The sequence below is a fragment of the Hevea brasiliensis genome, chromosome 18 (assembly GCF_030052815.1).
Source record: "Hevea brasiliensis isolate MT/VB/25A 57/8 chromosome 18, ASM3005281v1, whole genome shotgun sequence".
NCBI classification, from domain to species: Eukaryota; Viridiplantae; Streptophyta; class Magnoliopsida; order Malpighiales; family Euphorbiaceae; genus Hevea; species Hevea brasiliensis.
Genome location: NC_079510.1, coordinates 40,449,267 through 40,473,088, shown reverse-complemented (window position 1 = coordinate 40,473,088; position 23,822 = coordinate 40,449,267). Strand labels below are relative to the sequence as shown.

At 37.6% G+C, this 23,822-nt stretch overlaps 1 long non-coding RNA gene across 1 annotated transcript; it reads left to right on the top strand.

Annotated features, from left to right (window-relative positions):
• Positions 1 to 2,242: 2,242 nt before the first annotated feature.
• Positions 2,243 to 3,950, top strand: LOC131175985 (uncharacterized). Its single transcript, XR_009146098.1, has 3 exons — positions 2,243 to 2,366; positions 3,110 to 3,166; positions 3,740 to 3,950. It is a non-coding gene; the product is annotated as an uncharacterized LOC131175985 (long non-coding RNA).
• The last annotated feature ends 19,872 nt before the right edge of the window (positions 3,951 to 23,822 follow it).

The following is a 23,822-nucleotide window of genomic DNA, read 5'->3' as shown; positions in this document are numbered from 1 at the left end:
ACTACCCTTACACTTCCTTTTTAAATGCGAATGTGAATACAGATGCATCTTTTGGTTGGAGAAGCATATTATGGGATAGGCAAGTGTTACAAAAGGGTATTAGATGGTGCATTGGGGATGGGAAATCTGTTCTTTGTAAGCAAGATGTTTGGATTCCTAAATCCTTCCCTAATCCACCCCAACTCACATCTTCCACCAGTCCATCCATCTATTGGGTTATTGACTTAATGAAGCCCAGTTAATGTTCTTGGAATATTCAAGCCTTGAAGGAAAATTTCCAACCACAGGAAGTTGCCAATATTCTGTCTATACCAATTTCTTTATTCAGAGAGGAAGACAAGTTAATCTAGCATTACAGCAAGGATGGCAATTATAATGTCAAGTCCGGGTATTATGTTGCTCAAAATCTTCATATCGATTCATCTAGACATTTGAGAGCGGGTCCAGGTACAACCTCTATTACTATGACTAACAACTTTTGGAAAGATTTATGGAATATTCAATTGCCTACTAAAATTTCTATTTTCTTATGGAAGCTTTTTCATGAAAGACTCCCTTGTGGAGGATTATTACATCGCAGAATTTCGAATATTCCAGCAGAATGTAAAACTTGTGGAACTATGGAATCTTTGCAACATATCTTTTTCCAATGTCCTAAAGCTATGGAAGTATGGATCCATTCACCTTTTCGAGTATGATCTCTCTTGCTACATAGTAATCATTTAGCTGATTATTGGCTTGAGCTTTCTGATGTTATTCGACAACATGCTGATGCTAAAGCTTTATTACAACTTCTTGCTTACATTTTGTGGTACATTTGGAAATGTCATAATGCCTTGGTATTGAAAATGTGATTTGGCCCTTCCAAGATGTTCTAATGAAAGCTTCCACCTCTTTGGAAGAATTTCGAATGTCTATACAGTCATCATCTCCCCCACAACACCCTCTAGTCCACCGTCCATCCACTTGGACTCCACCTCATTTTCCTCAAATCAAAATCAACTTTGATGCTACAGTTAATAAGCATCGTGGCTTTGGAGCTATTGCAAGTATTGCCCGCAATAATTTGGGTCATCCTATTGCTTGGTTTTGTAAAAGGATAATCCGAATTATTGACCCTATGGTTTTAGAGTTGCTTGCTTGTCGTGAAGCTGCTCTTTTGGCTAAAAACAAATCCTTTCATCTTGTTTGCTTGGAAGGTGATGCTCAGTTAGTAATCCAAACTACTAAGGGAAGCATTATTCAGAGTGATCTTCATGGTATCTTTAATGATATTACCCATTTATCTTCTGTACTCTTTGATATTACTTTTAATTGTGTTCCTAGAGCTTATAATAGTGCTGCTCATAATCTTGCTAAGAAAATACTTCAGGATGATTCTTTCGAGTTTAATCCTTTAGAGCAGACTAATTTTGTACTTTTCTCTTTAAATTAATAGATATCTCATTTCTAGTTGGGAAAAAAAAAACACTTATGCCCAAACTAAGGCAAATTAAAGCCCAATCTGCACCATTAGGAACCTTAAGAGGTTAGGCCAACCAGATTAAGGATCTAAAGCTGAGGATCCGACAAACAAAGAGCAACCCGTCTCTCTTACTACCAGTAAAGGGATTTGAAGTTGTTGGAAAGAAGATGTCCAACACTTAGCAAGCACAAACAAGGGGAATTCCACGAACACAGAGAATGTTTAAGCTAAACCAAACCTCCTAACACCAAAGGAGAACCCTAAACATGTAACATCCAGAAAAAAAAAAAAATTCAAAAGAAAAACGGGAGGAACCCCCCCCCCCTTTCTCTTCTCTCCCTCTCCTTCCCTCTCTTCTTCTTCTTCCTTTCTCCGGTGACCGGCCGGCGACGTCCCCAGCAGCTCCCCACCCGGCTGGCGACCCTCCGGCGACATCCAGAACCACCAGAAACGGCGGCAAGAGAGGGAGAAGAGAGAGAAAACGCGCGCACAGTGGGCAGCGGCTTTCCGGTGCGATTCCGGCTTCATCCGACGTCCGATTGAGCCGATTCCGGTGGCGTTGGAAAGCTTGTTCCGAGAGCTTTCTTTTGATAACAATTTTGAAGCAAATGGAGGTCGGATGAGTGAGATATGGAGGAGAGAAGTTTCGGGTTTTTCAAGCTTTTTCGTCAGATCTACGACGATCCGACCGTTGGATCGATGATCCGAGACCACATATGGACTGAGGAAGAGGAGAGGAACATGGTGGTATGATCAGATCCGGAAAATATCGCCGGCGACCGACGGCTGGCCACCGTGCGCGATGGTTCTGGCGGTGGCTCCGGTGGGCTATGGAGATGATTCAACTTCCAGAGGCTTCCTCATAAATTTTTGGAATTTTTGAGACACAGATAAACTTCGGGTAAGACAATTTTCATTATTTATTTATGCATGGAGCATAAATACAGTGTTTCTTAAATAGGAAAAATTGGAGAAAAATTCTAAGAAAAATATATGATGAAAGTAAAATTATTTGGAGATATTCTATGGTGTTAGTTAAATTTTTGAGTGATTGCAGAATATTTTTGAGAAATATGGATGGATTTTAGTTAGATTTTTAGCATATGGGCATATAAGATTGTTTGAAATTAAGATGTTTAAATTTTATATGACTGGTTGAAGCTTGAGGATGGAGGTTTAAATATGTGAATATTAAATTGGGTTGAATTAAGAATATATTAGCTGTTGGAAACTTATGGAATTGAGTAAAATTCCATAATAAAATATTCATGGGTGACTAGAAAATTACAATTCATTTTGCAATAGCCTTATAATATTATTAAGGACCGCGGGGCAAAATTTTAAAATTTTTAGAGCTCGTTTGAGTGGATTTTTATAAAATGTCAATTATAGGGACTAAAACATAATTTTTAAGATTTTGAGTATTGTCTGATTTGGAGGGCCCAGGAGGGGCCATGTGATATTGATGAGATATGATTGTGGAAATTGAGAATTTAGAAGTGTTATTTGAACCTTTTTGCAAGTTAGGTAGGTCCCAGGTATAGGGGAAATTCTGCCGGATTTCCGGCATGGATTAGGCTGTCTATTGCCTCTTTAGAGTTTTATCTTAACTTAGTACTAATAAATTTATAATTTAATTATTAGGTGATCGAGGTCAGCTATTTTTCTACATCCAGCAGCCACAATAGTCATCGGTGTACTGTGAGTAAAATATTAATTTTAATTGTAATTTCGATATTATTATATGTTCAAGCATGTCCATGCATCACTTATATGCATTTATCTATGTAGATAAATTCTAGGCACGATTTATGTTGCATTCATAACTGTGAAAGTGCCATGGATGTTGTTGTGGTAATTTGGAGCAGTGTGCGTGCGTTGGCGTGCGTGTGATGTGGTGTGGACTATGGATAGGACGGGTAGACACGGCTTGAGATCTTCGCTGGGACCCGGTCCTTCGGGGTAGACACGGCTTGAGTTCTTCGCTGGGACCCCGATTTGGTTATTAAGTGGAAGTCCGAGCTGAGTTCTTCGCTGGCACCAGGTTGGATTTAAGAGAGCTGTATAGGGGATCAGCTCCCATATATTATGATTGATGTTACAGAGTGCGTGAGTGCTCCAAATTACCTTTTTGCTGTTATGATGTGAAAATATTGTTGCTGTTGCATTTCACTCCACAGGTTGCATTAGTTCTAGATAGTTATAGAGATTATGGTTAAAATTGATATTTTACTCTCTGAGTCGAATGCTCACTTCTGTTCAATATTTTTTCAGGCCACAGGAGGAGTTATTTTACAGAGCAACCTGTTTTCTTCCTCGCAGGTTTAACGTCGATTATTTAATTGTTTTACTATCTTTTCTAAATTTAAAATCTAGAACTCCGCATGTGTTAGAAATAGTGTGGACCTTGGTAGAGGTTGCGTTAATTTAAATTTTTGAGATTAATAAATAAAGAAGATTTGTATGGTATTTAAACAGTTTGTAAATGAGGTACTGAGGTTGAAATGGGCTCCACGATTTTAGTTTCTGAAAATTTCTGGGCTAAGTTGGCCCGAAATGAAATTATAACAGTTTGATTTAAATTATTTTATATGCATATTGGGCCTAAATTGTGGGCCTGGTTATGGATTTGAGGAATAGTTAGGCTTACTACGGGCCTCGGGGGCTTTAAGCTTGCCCAGGTCCTTGTGCCGGTCCGACCCATAGGTTGGGTCGTGACAAAGTTGGTATCAGAGCTTAGGCTCTAGATTCATGGGAAATAAAATACTTGGGAGTGAAAAAGGAGTCTTGTTAGGATGTTACATGCGGAGTATAGGATTCTGTTTCGTCTTTTTCTGAAATTCTTTGTTTCTAGATTCTGCGTTATACCTCGGGAAATATAAAGTGCTTCAATTAGTGTCTTGATTTTCGTGGAGTACATAGAAAGGTGAAATAGAGTTAGCAGACATGTTGAGGTCTATCATGAGGATACGTACTCCAAGAAACATTATATTTCTGTCAGTATGGGTTTAAATGGTGTGCCCATTTCGTGCAAGGCACGAGTACATAAAGGTGAGTCTTGAAAGTACAGTTGCCCTAGATAAGGATGAGGATACCACTGCTGGCAGTCATCAGTGGATGACCCAGTCAGAATAAGTTTATGATAATAGAAAATTCAAGAGAGATAAGAGATTAAGAGACCTAGTCTGTCAGGACGTATAGTAGTAACTATACAATGTTCTCGATGTCTGCTCGTAAGTCGCAGTCTGATGCAGGCATGAGATTATTGTGTAGAGCTGCGTGCATCCCCGTGGTGCTCCATAATGAGGGTGTTTGCGGATGGCTTCTGTTTTGGTACAGTAATACCAGAATTGAGTTCTATATCTGCAGAGAAGTTGGGAACTCCTGGTTAAGAGTCTAGAGTTAGAATATTGAAAGGTCACAGTTGGGTGATAATTAGAGTCAGTGACTCAGTTACCCTAGCATGAGCTAGAGTTACAGTAAGAGTTGCCATCAGACCAGAGGCTTCGGACTAGTTGCAAAGTAAAGGTGACACCTATAGAGTGAGATCATCTAGTCATCAGTATGGAATAAAGTACAACCCTACTACTTAGAGAAGGTCGAAACTATGAATTGATGATTTACAGAGCTATGATATGATAAAGGAGACATTAATTTGACATGGTTTTGGGCAAGGTGGTAAATGTAGTACCTTTGTTGCAGCAAGTTAGGGTATAGTCCTATCTTTTCAGAAGGGATCGAAAGTTATTACTAATAATGGTGACCAACAAAATAGTGCCCCAGATAGGACTGTAGAGTGTGGTAGAGAATAGTTGGCTCGGGTATCCTGCAGAGGATACAAGTTTCATTATAGGAATCATATATAATCAGATCACAATGGATGTAAATCCTTTGAATTGGATGACGGGTTTGGGTGCCCGGAATCTTAAGTTTTGGCTAATTGAGTAAACATGGAAAATAATAATAATAATAATAACAAATAAATAAAATTGCTGTAGAATCAGTTCTCGAGGTAGTAAGGGTATTATGTAAGCTAAAGGATAAGAATAGAAATCATACGATAAAGGTATGAATGCAATTTCCTGAGTTCCTTTCTAACTTCATATTATTCAAAACAATAGTATAATCTAATTATAACAGTGTTAAGAGAAATAAATTAGCGAAGATAAATTATAGAAGGCCAATGGATAGAGAAAGTGCAGAATGAAAGTTTGGACAAGTGATTGCAGATGCAATATAATCTAAATGCCAGTGGAAGTACTAGCTAGAGTGGTCAAAGGACCAAATCTGAGTAGCACAGATATGTGATAACGCGGTAGAGACTCTGAAAGATATAGTCAGCAAGTACAGCTGTCATGTTAGGAAGAGGAATGAAACCAGGGATAGAATAGTCAAGTTCTATTTTTAGTAAGACAAAGGATATAAATGAAAGGACAAACTGAAGGGCGCGTAACAAAAAGGAACAAAGTTAAGATATAGGGTAGGCTAAGTGTTATTTTTGGCAAGGTAAATGATAAGGATGGAGAACTCGAAATAGGACCATATTAGTGAGAATAGTGATGGAGGTATGGAATCTAGGAATGTGATACTCATAGCATGATGTAGTTGAGATTGTGACAGGAGCTAAAATATAGAGCTTAGAGTTACATGATTGGATCATACTTTATTTATTCTCTATTTCTAAAGTGAAGTGGATAGTAATGGGGCAAGATTCTTTTAACTTGTTAACAGTATCAAGAAGATTAGGCGAGGAATACAATATTAATGAGCAAAAGCTAGAAGGTGTGCGATGGTATTGCGGACTATTTAATTAGGCAGAGAAAAAGAAGTTAGTAAGTAGTAAGTTGAATAAAAGTTAATTTAAGGGATCAAATAGGTATGATGAGTGGAAAGAATTATAGATAATGACACATAGGCTTTAGGTTAGACTTTTGAGATAGTGAGAAGGTAGTTAGAGGTTCATTATGAATGTCAGGCAAGCATTTTTAGTGTGACCAACAGAATCACTTTGCAGTGAAGCAATAACGACAGAACAACAGTAGCGGTAGAACGAGAAGTGACAAGTCTGGGTGGTTATAAATCACTAGAAAGTTCAAGGATCAAATTAATGACCATAGATAAGGATGGAATTAGTGTTGGAAGAATCTATTAGTAAGAGAAATCTTTCAGGAATCAACAAAAGTTATGGGCACAATATAAACGATGATAGATATGAATCAGAGGTCGAGTATAAGTAAAGTTAATAAATTATAAAATATTATGTCAGGAAGGACAATGGTATGGTAAAGTGTTCATGCAGATGATATCTTATAGGTAGAGCACAATTGTGCTAAGAGATGATGAAATTTGAAGAGAAAGACTAAGAAACATAGGTTAAACGTTATTATATGGACAATCGGACGTAGTTGAATATAAGAGGATATTTTTCTTTCTTTTCAAGTTTAGCTTGTACTTCTGGTTCTAAGAAGGTTATATAAGGAACAGAGACTGAGTCAAGGAGACCTAATTATTGGAGAGTTTGGTAGGCACCAATTCATACATAATTTCCTGATATGAGAATGACAGTAAGTATGTACCTAGTGTTAAGTATGAAAGGACGATCAGAATAGTGACAGGAGTCAAATGGAGTTAGCTACCAAGACTTGCAACCGTTTTAAACTATGAGCTAGAGGAAGTACTATTTATGGATGAGTTTCAATAGATGAAATTGTTGCTGATGGGTAATTTGAGGCTGAAGTTTGGAAAGCTATGGGCAGTATATGTGATTATATTAAGGAGAATGAACATGTGAAGTATCTTGTTTAGAATTAAGGCATGGCACACATTTTCCATAGCCGTGTCAGTTCAGATGGAACTCATAGTTCTGGGGCTCATATCCATCCAGGATAAGCAATTTCCTACCCTAAACCTAAATGTCCATTAAAAATATGTAGTATTAAATTTTGAAAATTACATGAAAAATGAAATTATACATGAAATGCAATTAAGGAAAAATGAGTGGTAAAATTTGGAATAATTAAAAGTGGATTATTAAACTAATTAACTTAAGGTTAGTGGAGCATAATATATATTATTTAACCTAAAGATAATGGGTTATAAAAGGGCCATAGTGGACAGATTTCTCCACTAACTATTTTATTTCTTCAACCTTCCTCTCCCATGGCTGATTTGAAGTTCTCAAGGTTCAGCCATAGACGTCCATGAAGCAAGCTTCATCAACCCATGATCAAGCCATTTTTCCCTCTAAGTTTCTTCACTAAAGTTGTTCTACACATCATGGGCAACATATAGGGAGTAAAAAGGATAGCATTTGATGAAGTTTGATCAAGCTCCACAAAAGGTTAGTGCTAGTTTTTCATCCCTTGCTTCATTAAAGTTTGTATTAAGGTTGAGATGAGTTGAATGGTGAAGAAATTTGAAGGATTTGATGAGTTATTGATATATTCAATTTTGGACAGCCTTGGAAGTGAAAGGTAAGTGATTTATTCTTACATGAATTTGATGGGAATTAAGATTAATTAAAGTAATTTTATGTGTTAGTGAATTAATTCCATGTGTATATGTGAATGAGCTTTAGAATTGGGTTTGAAAGAAATTATGGAAGACTTTGGCCAATGGTGATTTTTTTGGCAGCCTTGAGGTTCAATGAAGAATGCTTGATGTCATGAATTTACTTGATGAATTATGGTACTAAGGGATTAATGGAAGTGTATGTAAATTATTGTTAGAATTATATGTAATTGTTGGGTGCTTTTATGTGGATATTATGTTAATGTTGACTTTGTGAATTAGGTTTGTATTTGGTATGTTGAGGATTTATATATACTGCTCCAATTGACCATAATGAGATGTGAATAATGATGTTAGTGTGTTAACAATCCAGAATTTAGGTATGGGGAGCTAAGGTATTGAATGTGTAGTTGATTGGTATTTAAGAATTGTATAAGGGCAGTATGCTTTGGAGCTATAAACCTAATTGTGTGACCCCAATTAGTATAAGACCAATTGGAGGTAAAACTAGACACAAAATGTGCCAACTTTCATATAGAAGCATTGTTAAAATTCTGTCCGAAAAGTGACCATAAATTGGACCTAATCCGGATTTGGTAATGTGCAAACACTAAATCTGACCATATGAACAGTATTCACAAAATTGGCCATAACTCAGTGAAAATAGGTCTAAATGACCTGAAATTTATACCGTTGGAAAGCTTATACATAGGACTACAACTTTGGTATGGATCACCAAGCCCAGAAATGCCATTAAGTAAGTCAAATTGATTGCACAAGTTGATGTAACAAAACTGTCCAGAACCATTGCAACCCAGAATTTGACCATTTGAACAGTAGTCACTCATGTGACCATAACTCACACAAAACATGTCCAAATGACCTGAAATTTATACCATGGAAAGCTTAGACATAGAGCTACAATTCTTATGAAGACACCAAAGCCCAAAAATGACCAGAACCAAGTCAAATTGCTTGCCTACCAAAACTGCCAGAACTGAATTTGACCTAAAATTGACCAAATTTTGCACTAAAGATGCAATCTGTCCAGCTTTAGTAAATTGATCATATCATGGTCTATACAACTCAGAATGATCTGAAATCTGTGCCAAAAGTTCAATAAGACATAGAGCTACAAATTTTCTTCTTTGACCAGAAGCTTAAATGTGACACCCCTTACCCGTCTACAGTATATCCGAGTAAGTTATGTCACACGGTGTACCGGAACACTTTATTTTATCTTAATTAATTTTCATCATAATCTTGAATATATCTTGTGAAATATAATCTATTTAAGTCATTTGTTGAAATTTTAATTTATTTGATGTTCCGAAAATTTTATAGAAAATCCGGCAGAGTACCGGCTAAAAATGGAGAAAACAGTTCTTCGGAACCTGTGAAAAACACTTCCTATAATTATATTCAATCATCACAAACTCCAACATCAAAATCTCAACATTTTTCAATTTCATTTCTCAATCATTCATCTCATGTGATAATCATGTATAATCACAGATAAACATTCACTTTTCCATTCACAAACACAATTCTCATTATTTACATGAACATCAAAATACATTTCATAAGTTCAATTACATATGAGAAAATAAAAATTAGTTACAAAATATCAAAATGAAACCTAGTGTCCTACCAATGCACAGAAGATGGTGAGGTGACACGGACACTATGCAGAGCTGCAGGATGGTCTCACCCAGTCTGCGGTCTACTGGGCTCTCGATCAGTATCTCGGAACCTCACGGCGTGGCAAAAGCAACGCGCTAAGCAATAATGCTTAGTGGTGCAATAATAAAATAAAAGGAAATAATAGAAAATAAATATGTATTGAATGTATCGATGTTTTACTGGTTTTATACTTGTTATAATCATTTATTTCGTTAACTTTATCCACTTTCATTCTTTTGGTTGCCCAAGTAACCTATACTGGACGACTGGACTGGATAAACGGGTATACTGGCGCTGGGTATCTAGTACCTCGGGCCGTCACACCATCGGTCACGTATGCATCTCCCGGTGTGCAACAGAACAGCTAATAAGCTGTAATGACAATAGGCACAAGGCCAAATATTAACACAAGGTCAGAATGGCTAAAAGCCATAAAATCACAGAATGGCATAATGCCATGTGCAGTACTGCTAACTGAACCCTATTGGCATGCCAAACTATCCAAACCAATCTTGTTAGGTATACTAGGGCATTTGATACTTTTGAATTCTTCAATTTTTAAATTTCAAGTTTTGGTATCACTATTCACCTCATTGGTCAATAAAAATGTTGACTTTTGGATAGAAAATAGGTACATTGGTTTTAACACCCCCAATGTACCACATTTTGCGTTCAAAACTTGTTGGAATTAATCACCAATACCATTTTTAAGCTTAGAACTAAGGGAGCAGAATTTTTAGTTTTTGTACCCTAATTTTACTGTTCCATTTGGGACTGTTACAGTGGGAATTTGAGGAAATGATAAACATGAAAGTTGTTCCTTATTTTGTCTAGTTGAATTTCCTTTTTTGAATCACTCCTTTTGGAGTTTTGTAGCTCTAGTTATGGTCCAAAAACCACAGCTGGCCGGATTACAAAACTGCAGAATTGACCATATCTACAGTGCAGTGAACAGTGACTTCCACTGCCTTGTTGGATAGGTTCTGGTCATAATTTGGGGTAGGGTTCTTCATGAAAGTTGTTTTTCTATATCTTATCTTGTTTCTGTAAAAATTTCAGGTCAATTGGGCCATTCTACAGTGAGTTATGGCCAAATGAATAGTTACTGTTCATTTGGTCATTCTGCAGAATCTGATTTCAGGGTATCCGGATTGGGGCCAATTTTTGGTCCACTTGCTTTGGTCTTTTGGGCATGGTTTCTTCAGCAAAATTGTGCCATTTTATGTCTAGTTTCATGTCTAATTGGCCAAACACCAATTGAACCTACACAGCCAAAGTTATTGCTGTCCAAGTGGGCTGGAATCACAGCCACCTTGCTGGTTACACTAAGCAGCCTACCAAATCAATTTGTAACACTATACTTCACTCCAAATTATGGTCAACTTACCTCAAATGGTCACTAATTGACCCTTAAAATGTTCATTCACCATTACATAAGTGAAACTCAAATTTCCCTCAAAACCCTAATTCCTAAGTTCTCAAATCTTACAATATACATGCCATTAAGGTTTTTTTTTTTTCTTTTTTTTATTCACTTATACACATTAAGGGACATCCCTAGATTTTAATTCCATTCAAGCCATCAAACTCAAGAAAGTTCATGGCTGCTGAAAAATGAAGATACTCTAACATGTACAATTTACTTCAAATATTTACAATTTCTTAACTTAAATTGATGCTCTAACAAAAATTAAAAAGAGTGAGAGAGAATTATAGCACTAACCTCACTTAAGAGCTTTTCAAGAGCTCTAATTCTTCACCTTTTCTCTTTATTTCTGCTACCTAAGGGTTATTCAAGGTGCAAGGATGAGTTTTAGTGAATGGAGTAGGAGGGTTTATGGTGAAATGAAGAGAGAAATTGAGCTTTGGTTGAAAATCAATGGAGGGAGAGGGGATAAGGGTTTCGGCTGGTTTGGTCCAAAGGAAGAAGATGATTTGTTTTCTTCTATTTTCAGCCTCTTTTATTTGTTTTAAGTGTATTGGTTGTATGGTGATTGGTGGACAATTTTAAATGACATCATTATGATGTCACAATTCTCATTAACTTGCATTTCTTTTTACTTTTGTTTTCTTATTTTCATTTCTCATTTTTTTATAAATTTTTCATCAATATTAATTCATATTTTATGTCATAATAATTATTTTACTCAACTGGACAAGTCGGCCAAAAATCACCTCTGAAGGCGAAATGACCAAAATGCCCTCCGTTTGGCTTAACGGGTCAAAATTGTCTGTACAGATTGAAAAATTTTTCTAAATATTTTCTTGGCATTCTAATGCCATAGGGACCTCAATGACCCTTCTCTGGAGTCCCAAAAATTATTTTATGAATTTTTCCCCGGGTCTAGGGCTCCTAGTTGCGAGAACCGCAACTTTCCTCTGGGTTACCCATCGCTTAGGCACTGGCTCATTTGACTTAGTTGTATTTTATTTCTAAAATTTTTACTAAATTTTTCTTATTAATATTTGAGTTAATTATGATTCCTCACTTTAATTAAAATATTTTTCCGAACGTTCTAACTGTCCGGACCAACACCGGTCACCGGAACAGTAGAATGTACAGAGTTGCTACCGGGAGGGTGTTACAACTCTTCCCCTCTAATTTAAATTTCGTCCTCAAAATTTACCTGATGCAAACAGTTGAGGGAACTGTTGCCTCATCGTTTCTTCACTTTCCCAAGTTGCCTCCTCGGTGTTGTGGTGCCTCCAAAGCACTTTCACCAATGGAATCTGCTTATTTCTCAACTCTTTCACTTCTCGAGCCAGGATCCGTATGGGTTCTTCTTCATATGTCAAATCCGGTTGTACTTCAATTTCTTCCCTGGAGATGACATGTGAAGGATCTGAGCGGTATCTTCTTAACATAGACACGTGGAACACATTATGGATCTTGTCCAGCTCTGATGGTAAAGCTAGCCTATAGGCCACTGGACCCACACGTTCCATGACTTCATATGGGCCAATGAACCTAGGGCTCAACTTACCTTTTCTTCCAAACCTCAGTACTTTCTTCCACGGTGACACCTTGAGGATCACTTTGTCGCTAACCGCATATTCTATTTCTTTTCTCTTCAGGTCGGCATAAGATTTCTGTCTATCTGAGGCAACCTTCAGATTGGCTTTGATTAGTTTTACTTTCTCCTCAGTCTGTTTCACAGTGCAGCCCTACCAGTTGTTTCGCCCAATTCAGTCCAAAGACACTGCTGGAGTTCTACATTTCCTCCCATACGATTGCTTCATACGGGGCCATTTGGATACTAGCTTGGTAGCTATTGTTGTATGCAAATTACGCGATGGGAGGTATCTATCCCAACTTCCCTCAAACTCAATGACACAACTCCTCAGCATATCCTCAAGGACCTGACATATATTTCACGTTATTATTATCATTTTAGTTCAATATTTGTATTAATTCAATTGGTTCAATTGTTTACCTGGATTACTCTTTCTGATTGCCCATCCGTCTGAGGATGGAAAGTCATCTTTGAAGTGGAGTTGTGTACCCAAGGACTCATGCAACTTCTTCCAAAATCTCGATGTAAACCTTGGGTCTCGATCAGATATGATGGAAAGTGAAATTCCATGCAGTCTAAATATCTCACTGATATACAATTCTGCTAACTTTTCCAATGAGTAGTCAGTCCTAACTGGCAAAAAGTGTGCTGACTTCGTCAATCTATCTACTATCACCCATACTGCATCATGTTTCTTCTGGGTGAGAGGTAGACCACTTACAAAATCCATGGTGACCCGATCCCATTTCCATTCAGGTATGCGTATAGGCTGTAGCAAACCTGATGGAACTTGATGTTCTGCCTTAACTTGCTGACATGTCAAGCATTTAGTCACATAGTCAGCTATGTCCTTCTTCATACCAGGCCACCAATACTGAAGCTTCAGATCATGATACATCTTTGTACTTCCTGGGTGCATAGCATATACACTGGTGTGTGCCTCTTTTAGAATACTGGCCTTCAATTCCCCATCATCTGGTACACACAGTCTTCCTTTGTAGTACAGACACCCATCTGCTTTCACCTCATAGTCAGTTGCTTTTCCCTCTGAGATTTTGCTCATAATAGCCATTAACTTTTCATCTGCCTTTTGCCCATCTAAAATCTGCTGTAGCAGGTTTGGCCTCACTTGCAACTCAGCCAAAATAGCTCCATCTCGAACCAAAGATAGACGGGCATTCAATGATCTCAAAGCTGTCATGGATTTTCTGCTCAAAGCATCAGCAACTACATTTGCCTTCCCAGGATGGTAGTCAATTACACAATCATAGTCCTTCAGGAACTCAATCCATCGTCTCTGTCTAAGGTTGAGCTCCTTCTGGGTTGGCAAGTATTTCAGGCTTTTGTGGTCTGTGTAAATGTAGCACTTTTCACCATACAAGTAATGCCTCCATATCTTCAGTGCGAAGATAATTGCTGCAAGCTCTAGATCATGGGTAGGGTAATTCTGTTCATGTGGCCTTAGCTGCCTGGAAGCATAAGCGACCACCTTCCCCTCTTGCATCAATACACACCTTAACCCATTATGAGAGGCATCACTATAGACCACAAAGTCCTTTCCCGACATTGGCTGTGTTAACACTGGTGCCTCTATCAACATAGCCTTCAACTTCTCAAAACTAGCCTGACACTTGTCATTCCAGTCAAATCTGACATTCTTGTGTAACAACTTGGTCATTGGAGCAGCTATTAACGAAAATCCCTTCACAAATCTCCTGTAATACCCAGCTAGCCCCAAGAAGCTTTTGACCTCAGTTGTATTTCTGGGAGGCTTCCATTCCATCACTGCTTCTATTTTCTTGGGATCCACCCTGATCCCATCAGCTGACACTATGTGTCCAAGGAATGCAATCTCATTCAACCAGAAGTCACACTTGGACAACTTAGCATACAGCTTCTTTTCTCTCAGGGTTTGCAGAACAATCCTCAAATGCTCATCATGTTCTTCCCTGGTCTTGGAATACACCAAAATATCATCAATAAAGACCACTACGAACCGATCTAAGTATCGATGGAAGATACGGTTCATAAGGTCCATGAATGCTGCTGGTGCATTTGTTAGGCCAAAGGGCATCACCAGAAACTCATAATGCCCATATCGGGTCATGAATGCAGTCTTTGGCACATCTGCATCCTTCACCCTCAACTGATGATACCCTGATCTGAGATCAATCTTAGAAAATACTCCTGCTCCCTTCAACTGATCAAACAGATCATCAATTCTAGGTAACGGATATTTATTCTTCACAGTCACTTTATTCAACTGCCGGTAATCAATGCAAAGCCTCAAAGTCCCATCCTTCTTCTTTACAAATAGCACTGGAGCTCCCCATGGTGACACACTGGGGCGTATGAACCCCTTATCAAGCAACTCTTGCAACTGAGTTTTCAACTCCCTCAATTCAGTGGGTGCCATCCTATAAGGAGCAATGGAAATGGGTGTCAGACCGGCAGTGTCTCAATAGCAAATTCAACTTCCCTTTCTGGTGGCAAACCGGGCAATTCTTCAGGAAATACCTCTGGGAAGTCTCTTACTGTGGGTATATCACTCAGGTTTGGCTTAGCCTACCTAGTATCCACCACATGTGCTAGGTAGGCTTCACAGCCTTTTCTCATCATTCTTCTTGCAACTGTGGCTGAGATAACATTGGACAGGAAATCTGTCCTTTCACCCACAACAGTGATCTCATTACCGTCTGAAGTTTTCAGAGAAATTCTCTTCAATTTGCAATCAACTATTGCCTGATGACGTGACAACCAGTCCATTCCCAAAATCACGTCAAACTCATGGAAGGGCAACTCAATCAGGTCTGCCAAAAATTCATACCCCTGAATCCTTAACGGGCAACCCTTGTATACTTTGTTCACCACTACACTATGGCCCAATGGATTAGTGACCAGAATGTCTTGGTCACTCTCCCCTACTAGTATCCCCCTTTCTACGGGTAGGTGGATGCAGATGTATGAATGAGTGGATCCTGGATCCACCAATGCATGCACATATGTATTATAGAGGGAGAACGTACCCCTGATGACGTCTGGGGCATCTTGCTCCTCCTGAGCTCTAATGGCATAAGCTCTTACAGGTGGTCTGCTCTCAGGCCTCTCTGCTGGCTCAGATGCAGGCCTCTGTGATGGTCCCACTGCGTTAGATTTGCCAGATTTCCTACCCCTTTGTGGTACAAGAGCAGGTCTGTCTGCTTGTGTTGGAGCAGCTGTAGTAGTTCTGCGTGGACAGTTCTTCAACTGATGCTCTGTTGACCCACACCTTAGCGGCACAGTCACTCTCCAACACTCCCCTTATGCCATTTCAAACAATGTGGACACGCAGAAGATCCGGGCTGGTCCTCGAACCCCATCCTGGAGAGCGCCCACCGATGGTGTGGACCGACCTCTCCTAGGGGTAAGCGTGGCTGGGCCCCGAGATCGACTCGACCTTGTGGTTGACTGAACTCGTGTGTGGACCCTTGAACTTCTTCCTGTGTGCAAGAGATGAACTAGACCGACCGGCCCTCTTCTCGCTGTCTTTCCCTTCTAGTCCGCTTCACCGATTCTTACTTTTTCAACCTTTATTGCAGCTTCCACTAACTTAGTGAAGTCGGTAATTCCCAAGGCAGTGATCATGATCTTTATGTTGTCATTTAGTCCCTCTTCAAATCTCTTACACCTTTCAGCCTCATTAGGGACTATCTCCCTTCTGTAGTGGCTCAATCTAACGAATTCCTTTTCATACTCGGCCACTGATAACTGTCTCCGCCTCAGATTAATGAACTCTCTTCTTCTCTCTTCCAGGTATACACTACCCACATATTTCTTCTTGAATTCAGAGAGGAAGAAGTCTCAAGTTATAACTTCTGGCTGCACTTCACTGGATACCGTGTCCCACCATTCATATGCATCATCTTGCAACAGAGATACAGCAGCCTCTAAATTTTGCTCTAGGGTGCAGTGGAGTTGTTTTAAAACTCGCCTGCTCTGCATTCAACCAATTCTACCGCAATGTAATCATCTTCTCTTGCCAAAGAAGTCCACTGCTCCAAACTTTCTCAATTTTTCTAGATGTGATTTTGGTTGTGGAGGTGGTGGTGGTGGTGCTGGCATTACCCCGGCCATTTGTCTGAAGAATTCGGTCATTTGCTGGAACATGGCCTATGGAGGCTGAGCAGGCTCTGCTTGAGCCGGGCGAAGGTGTTCTCCCATACCCCAGCCTCACCGCGCAGGTGGAGCATGACTCTCCACTTCCTCCTCAACTGCTCTCTGTGATGTAGGGTCCATATCCTATTCAAAATAAGAAAGACAAACAGATCTGCATTAGTGTCACCTCGACTCTTACAAATGCAATGCATGGTATGAACTCAATCTAGGCCCAAAAACGCCTAAATCGTGCTCTGATACCACTAAATGTGACACCCTTTACCCGTCTACAGTATATCCGAGTAAGTTATGTCACACGGTGTACCGGAACACTTTATTTTATCTTAATTAATTTTCATCATAATCTTGAATATATCTTGTGAAATATAATCTATTTAAGTCATTTGTTGAAATTTTAATTTATTTGAGGTTCTGAAAATTTTATAGAAAATCCGGCAGAGTACCGGCTAAAAATGGAGAAAACAGTTCTTCAGAACCTGTGAAAAACACTTCCTATAATTATATTCAATCATCACAAACTCCAACATCAAAATCTCAACATTTTTCAATTTCATTTCTCAATCATTCATCTCATGTGATAATCATGTATAATCACAGATAAATATTCACTTTTCCATTCACAAACACAATTCTCATTATTTACATGAACATCAAAATACATTTCATAAGTTCAATTACATATGAGAAAATAAAAATTAGTTACAAAATATCAAAATGAAACCTAGTGTCCTACCAATGCACAGAAAATGGTGAGGTGACACGGACACTATGTAGAGCTGTAGGATGGTCTCACCCAGTCTGCGGTCTACTGGGCTCTCGATCAGTATCTCCAGAACCTACGCGTGGCAAAAGCAACGCGCTAAGCAATAATGCTTAGTGGTGCAATAATAAAATAAAAGGAAATAATAGAAAATAAATATGTATTGAATGTATCGATGTTTTACTGGTTTTATACTTGTTATAATCATTTATTTTGTTAACTTTATCCACTTTCATTCTTTTGGTTGCCCAAGTAACCTATACTGGACGACTGGACTGGATAAACGGGTATACTGGCGCTGGGTATCTAGTACCTCGGGCCGTCACACCATCGGTCACGTATGCATCTCCGACAGCAAATGTAACAGCCTAATAAGTCGTAATGACAATAGGCACAAGGCCAAATATCAACACAAGGTCAGAATGGCTAAAAGCCATAAAATCACAGAATGGCATAATGCCATGTGCAGTACTGCTAACTGAACCCTATTGGCATGCCAAACTATCCAAACCAATCTTGTTAGGTATACTAGGGCATTTGATACTTTTGAATTCTTCAATTTTTAAATTTCAAGTTTTGGTATCACTATTCACCTCATTGGTCAATAAAAATGTTGACTTTTGGATAGAAAATAGGTACATTGGTTTTAACACCCCCAATGTACCACATTTTGCATTCAAAACTTGTTGGAATTAATCACCAATACCATTTTTAAGCTTAGAACTAAGGGAGCAGAATTTTCAGTTTTTGCACCCCAATTTTACTGTTCCATTTGGGACTGTTACAATGGGAATTTGAGGAAATGGTAAACATGAAAGTTGTTCCTTATTTTGTCTAGTTGAATTTCTTTTTTTGAATCACTCCATTTGGAGTTTTTTAGCTCTAGTTATGGTCCAAAAACCACAGCTGGCCGGATTGCAAAACTGCAGAATTGACAATATCTACAGTGCAGTGAATAGTGACTGCCACTACCTTGTTGGATAGGTTCTGGTCATAATTTGGGGTAGAATTCTTCATGAAAGTTGTTTTTCTATATCTTATCTTGTTGCTGTAAAAATTTCAGGTCAATTGGGCCATTCTACAGTGAGTTATGGCCAAATGAACAGTAGTTACTGTTCATTTGGTCATTCTGCAGAATCTGATTTCAGGGTATCCGGATTGGGGCCAATTTTTGGTCCACTTACTTTGGTCTTTTGGGCATGGTTTCTTCAGCAAAATTGTGCCATTTTATGTCTAGTTTCATGTCCAATTGGCCAAACACCAATTGAACCTACACAGCCAAAGTTATGGCTGTCCAAGTGGGCTGGAATCACAGCCACCCTGCTGGTTACACTAAGCAGCCTACCAAATCAATTTGTAACACTATACTTCACTCCAAATTATGGTCAACTTACCTCAAATGGTCACTAATTGACCCTTAAAATGTTCATTCACCATTACATAAGTGAAACTCAAATTTCCCTCAAAACCCTAATTCCTAAGTTCTCAAATCTTACAATATACATGCCATTAAGGTTTTTTTTTTCTTTTTTTTATTCACTTGTACACATTAAGGGACATCCCTAGATTTTAATTCCATTCAAGCCATCAAACTCAAGAAAGTTCATGGCTGCTGAAAATTGAAGATACTCTAACATGTACAATTTACTTCAAATTTTTACAATTTCTTAACTTAAATTGATGCTCTAACAAAAATTAAAAAGAGTGAGAGAGAATTATAGCACTAACCTCACTTAAGAGCTTTTCAAGAGCTCTAATTCTTCACCTTTTCTCTTTATTTCTGCTACCTCAGGGTTATTCAAGGTGCAAGGATGAGTTTTAGTGAATGGAGTAGGAGGGTTTATGGTGAAATGAAGAGAGAAATTGAGCTTTGGTTGAAAATCAATGGAGGGAGAGGGGAGAAGGGTTTCGGCTGGTTTGGTCCAAAGGAAGAAGATGATTTGTTTTCTTCTATTTTCAGCCTCTTTTATTTGTTTTAAGTGTATTGGTTGTATGGTGATTGGTGGACAATTTTAAATGACATCATTATGATGTCACAATTCTCATTAACTTGCATTTCTTTTTACTTTTGTTTTCTTATTTTCATTTCTCATTTTTTTATAAATTTTTCATTAATATTAATTCATATTTTATGTCATAATAATTATTTACTCAACTGGACAAGTCGGCCAAAAATCGCCTCTGAAGGCGAAATGACCAAAATGCCCTCCGTTTGGCTTAACGGGTCAAAATTGTCTGTACCGATTGAAAAATTTTTCTAAATATTTTCTTGGCATTCTAATGCCATAGGGACCTCAATGACCCTTCTCTGGAGTTCCAAAAATTATTTTATGAATTTTTCCCCGGGTCTAGGGCTCCTAGTTGCGAGAACCGCAACTTCCCTCTGGGTTACCCATCGCTTGGGCACCGGCTCATTTGACTTAGTTGTATTTTATTTCTAAAATTTTTACTAAATTTTTCTTATTAATATTTGAGTTAATTATGGTTCCGCATTTTAGTTAAAATATTTTTTCGAACGTTCTAACTGTCCAGACCGACACCGGTTATCGGAACAGTAGAATGTACAGAGTTGCTACCGAGAGGGTATTACATAAAAACTAATGGAAATAGAACATTTAGCTAGATAAATCTAGCATACTAAAACTGAAAAATTGACAATAATATGCAATGAAGCCTAGAAATAATTTGGTAATAAATGTCAACTTGTGAGAATTGTAAATTGCACTATACTGGCAGCATATTGAAATGTGAATTGTGACATGTTGATACTAGAATCAACTTATGCTTGATGTATGAAAAGGACAACATTTTCATTGACCAGTAAATTGTATAATGACCAGTAAACCCTAAAAATAAATATTTAATCTTATAATATGCCCTAGTTTGCCTAGTTAACTAGTTTGGATAGGTTGGCATGCCAATAGGATTCTGACAGCAATTCTGTAAATGGCTTTACGTCATATTGTGTTTTATGGCTTATTATGCCATACTATGATTTTAATAGCCTATGGCTATACAGATTGTGTTATTATACTCGGCTTAATGCCTGATTGATTATATAGTTTTTTAGCCACACTATTTGCACACTGGGAGATACTTTGTAATCAATGGTGTGACGGCCCGAGGTACTAGGTAACCGGTGCTAGTATATCCGTTTATCTAGTCTGGTTAGGCTACACGGGCAGTCAATTAAAACATTATTCAATTCAGGCAGTTAAGTTAAGTATACGAAAATTTCAGTACAATTAAATTAAGCATTGAATGGAATAAGCAAAAGAGATTAGTAATAGAAACATAACAAAAATATAATTTGCAAAATCGTAGAGACTTAAAATATAATACAGTTAGAATAATTGATTCCTGAGTATCCGAATTATGATTTATTTCTTTTTTTATTTGTATATATTATTTCTTGTTGTACTATTGGACCACTAAGCAGAAATGCTTAGCGCGATGGAATTTCTTCCTCGCGCAGGTACTGAAGGTAAAACTAATAAACTATCGACTGAGATTTTTGGAGTCCAGATCTACAGAAGTGTCAAAAGAATTCATTATTATCACCTCCTCAGCAATACTTGTAGATAGGGCTCATAATTACACATGTTATGTATTTTGTTCATTCTAAGTATATTGTAAATTATTTGTATATCCTGTACTTGACAAACTTACGTAATTTAGTTGACAAATTATATAAGTTAATGAAATATAAGAATTCTGATATTTGAGTTGATTATCTAATCATAATGATTCTGAATGAGATTGAGTTTGAGAAATTTTGATACTGAATCTGAGTTTGAGAAAATGTTGAGAATGCTTTGAGATAATCTGAGTTATGAATTTGAGTATATATTGAATTTGTTTTTAGTAGATTCAGAAGAACTATTAGTTCAAATTACAGCCGGCACTCTTCCGGATTGTCGTTCAAATTTTTGAAATTTCCGAATTAGTCAGATTTTAATAAACAGTAAAAATAGCCTAAACCTTAGATAAAGTTTTTGAACAAGTAAGTCAAGAACTGTAATAAAATCAGATAAAATCAAGTGCTTTGGCACTCCGTATGACACACCTTGCTCGGCTACACTGTAGACAAGTGAGGGGTGTTACACTCAATATGACACATGAAATGAAAGGGAAACCATTTGTGAAATGAAGTAAAAATAAAGCAAAAGCAGAAGAATGCTGCGTGGCCTGGGTGACCTTTAGAGAGAAGGAAGTTGGGTTTTTTTTATGGGTCAACACTCGGCATGTCACATTGTTGGCCCAGCTTTAAGTTTCAGTTTATTCAATATACTAGGTTTCTCACATTAAGGAAAAGATTGATAAAGGGGAACAAAAAGAAAATAGCTAATCAATTTTTTTTTTTTATCTTTAACTTGAATCATAAGAACATAAATAAAATGAAAAATAACCACTATGACATTGAATATAAAATAACAAATTCTTAACTAAATTAATACATGTAAAAATATTCCCCTTGATGATACGTGGATCTATGCAGCATACACTTTCATATATATGGAGTATCTCACTTGTACATGAAGAGTATTACCCTTATCCACTCCTATAAGGGGATCATTCTATCCTGACAGACCATCCCATCATCCATTCTACCGATCGAATATCCTCTTACCGATCGGTCATGAGACCCTTCCGAAAGACCACTAAGATATCACAAAGGCTGATCCTTTAGAATACCATTCAGGGAAGGACCAAATGGAAAATTAAAAGAGTGAAAGCCAAACAATAACATTAATGAGTCACACTATAAATTACTATGAAGTGCAGCCAATATCATCATCATCACTAACAGTCTAACTGCCAGTATAATGATGGCAAGAACCTGAACAATAGACAAACTATGCATTCTATGCCTTTGAAGCTAAATACTACTAACTAATCTATACCCTCTACCAACATTTAGCATTCTATCATTGATCCAACCACTAGTTTATAAAGCTTTATAGTTATCAGGTGAAACATTCAAACTCATACTTAGCCTATTCTTCTCTTTGTTGTCCATCATTTTTCTTTGGACCTTTACTAACTTAATTGTCGAAATGCCACTAGAGAACAACTACCTTTTAGTTCTCTAATTCTTGGCTAGCTTACAGAAGTAGGTACTGATCTTTCCCTACCAGCCTAACCCAGTTGAGCACAAGTCTTTACCATTCGGATAGCACATTCTCAATCAAATCTTCACTCGTATTCTCATTGCAACAGATATACTTATCTTAACACTATCCATGTGTCACTTTGTTGGATGTTATTGTTTATTCTTTTCACGTGTGCTATTTTTAATTGTCCTAGTCTTTAGCATATGCAGTAGTTTGTTGCATAAAAGTTGGAGAGTCTTTGGGTATGTTAGCTAGTTGAGTAATAGTAGGACTTAGTGGACTATTATCCTATTTTAATGTTTTTTTATCGTTAGTAGAAGCTCTATTTAAGGAGCTCAGTTGTTGTAATTCAGTGTATGTTTTTTTTAGCCAATTGAATAAAAGTCTAAGTTTAATTCACTCTTTTTCTGGTTTTAGTTCAGACAGTGGTATCAGAGCCAGGTTAGAAGAGTGAACTGAAACACAAACAAAAAGAGAGATGTGAGATAAAAGTGGTGCAGCAGTGCCTTTATTTTTTTGCAGTAGCAAAACAATGGCAACCGGGACTTTTGTTCAACCAACAATTCCTCGCTTTGATGGTCACTATGACCATTGGACCATGCTAATAGAGAATTTCCTTAGATCTAAGGAGTACTGGCAAGTCGTTTCGAAAGAAATTACTGAACCAATAGCTGGCATATCAATAACAGATACGCAAAGAACTAAACCAGAAAGGTAATAGCTCAAGGACCTCAAGGCGAAGAATTATCTATTTTAAGCAATTGATCGCTCAATCTTGGAAACTATTCTTTTCAAGGATAAGCAAATTTGGGACTCCATGAGGAAGAAATATCAAGGATCAATAAGAGCAAAGAAGCAGCAGCTTCAAGCACTTCGTTCGGAGTTCGAAACTCTTCGAATGAAATCTGGAGAGTTAGTTATAGACTATTTTTCATGAGTGATGGCAATAGTCAACAAGATGATGATCCACGATGACAAGTCAGAGGAAGTTACAATTGTTGAAAAGATTCTTCAAACTATGACACCAAAATTTAATTTTGTGGTTTGTTCTATAGAAGAATCTCATGATATTGATATGCTTTCAATTGATGAATTATAGAGCTCTTTGTTAATCCATGAAC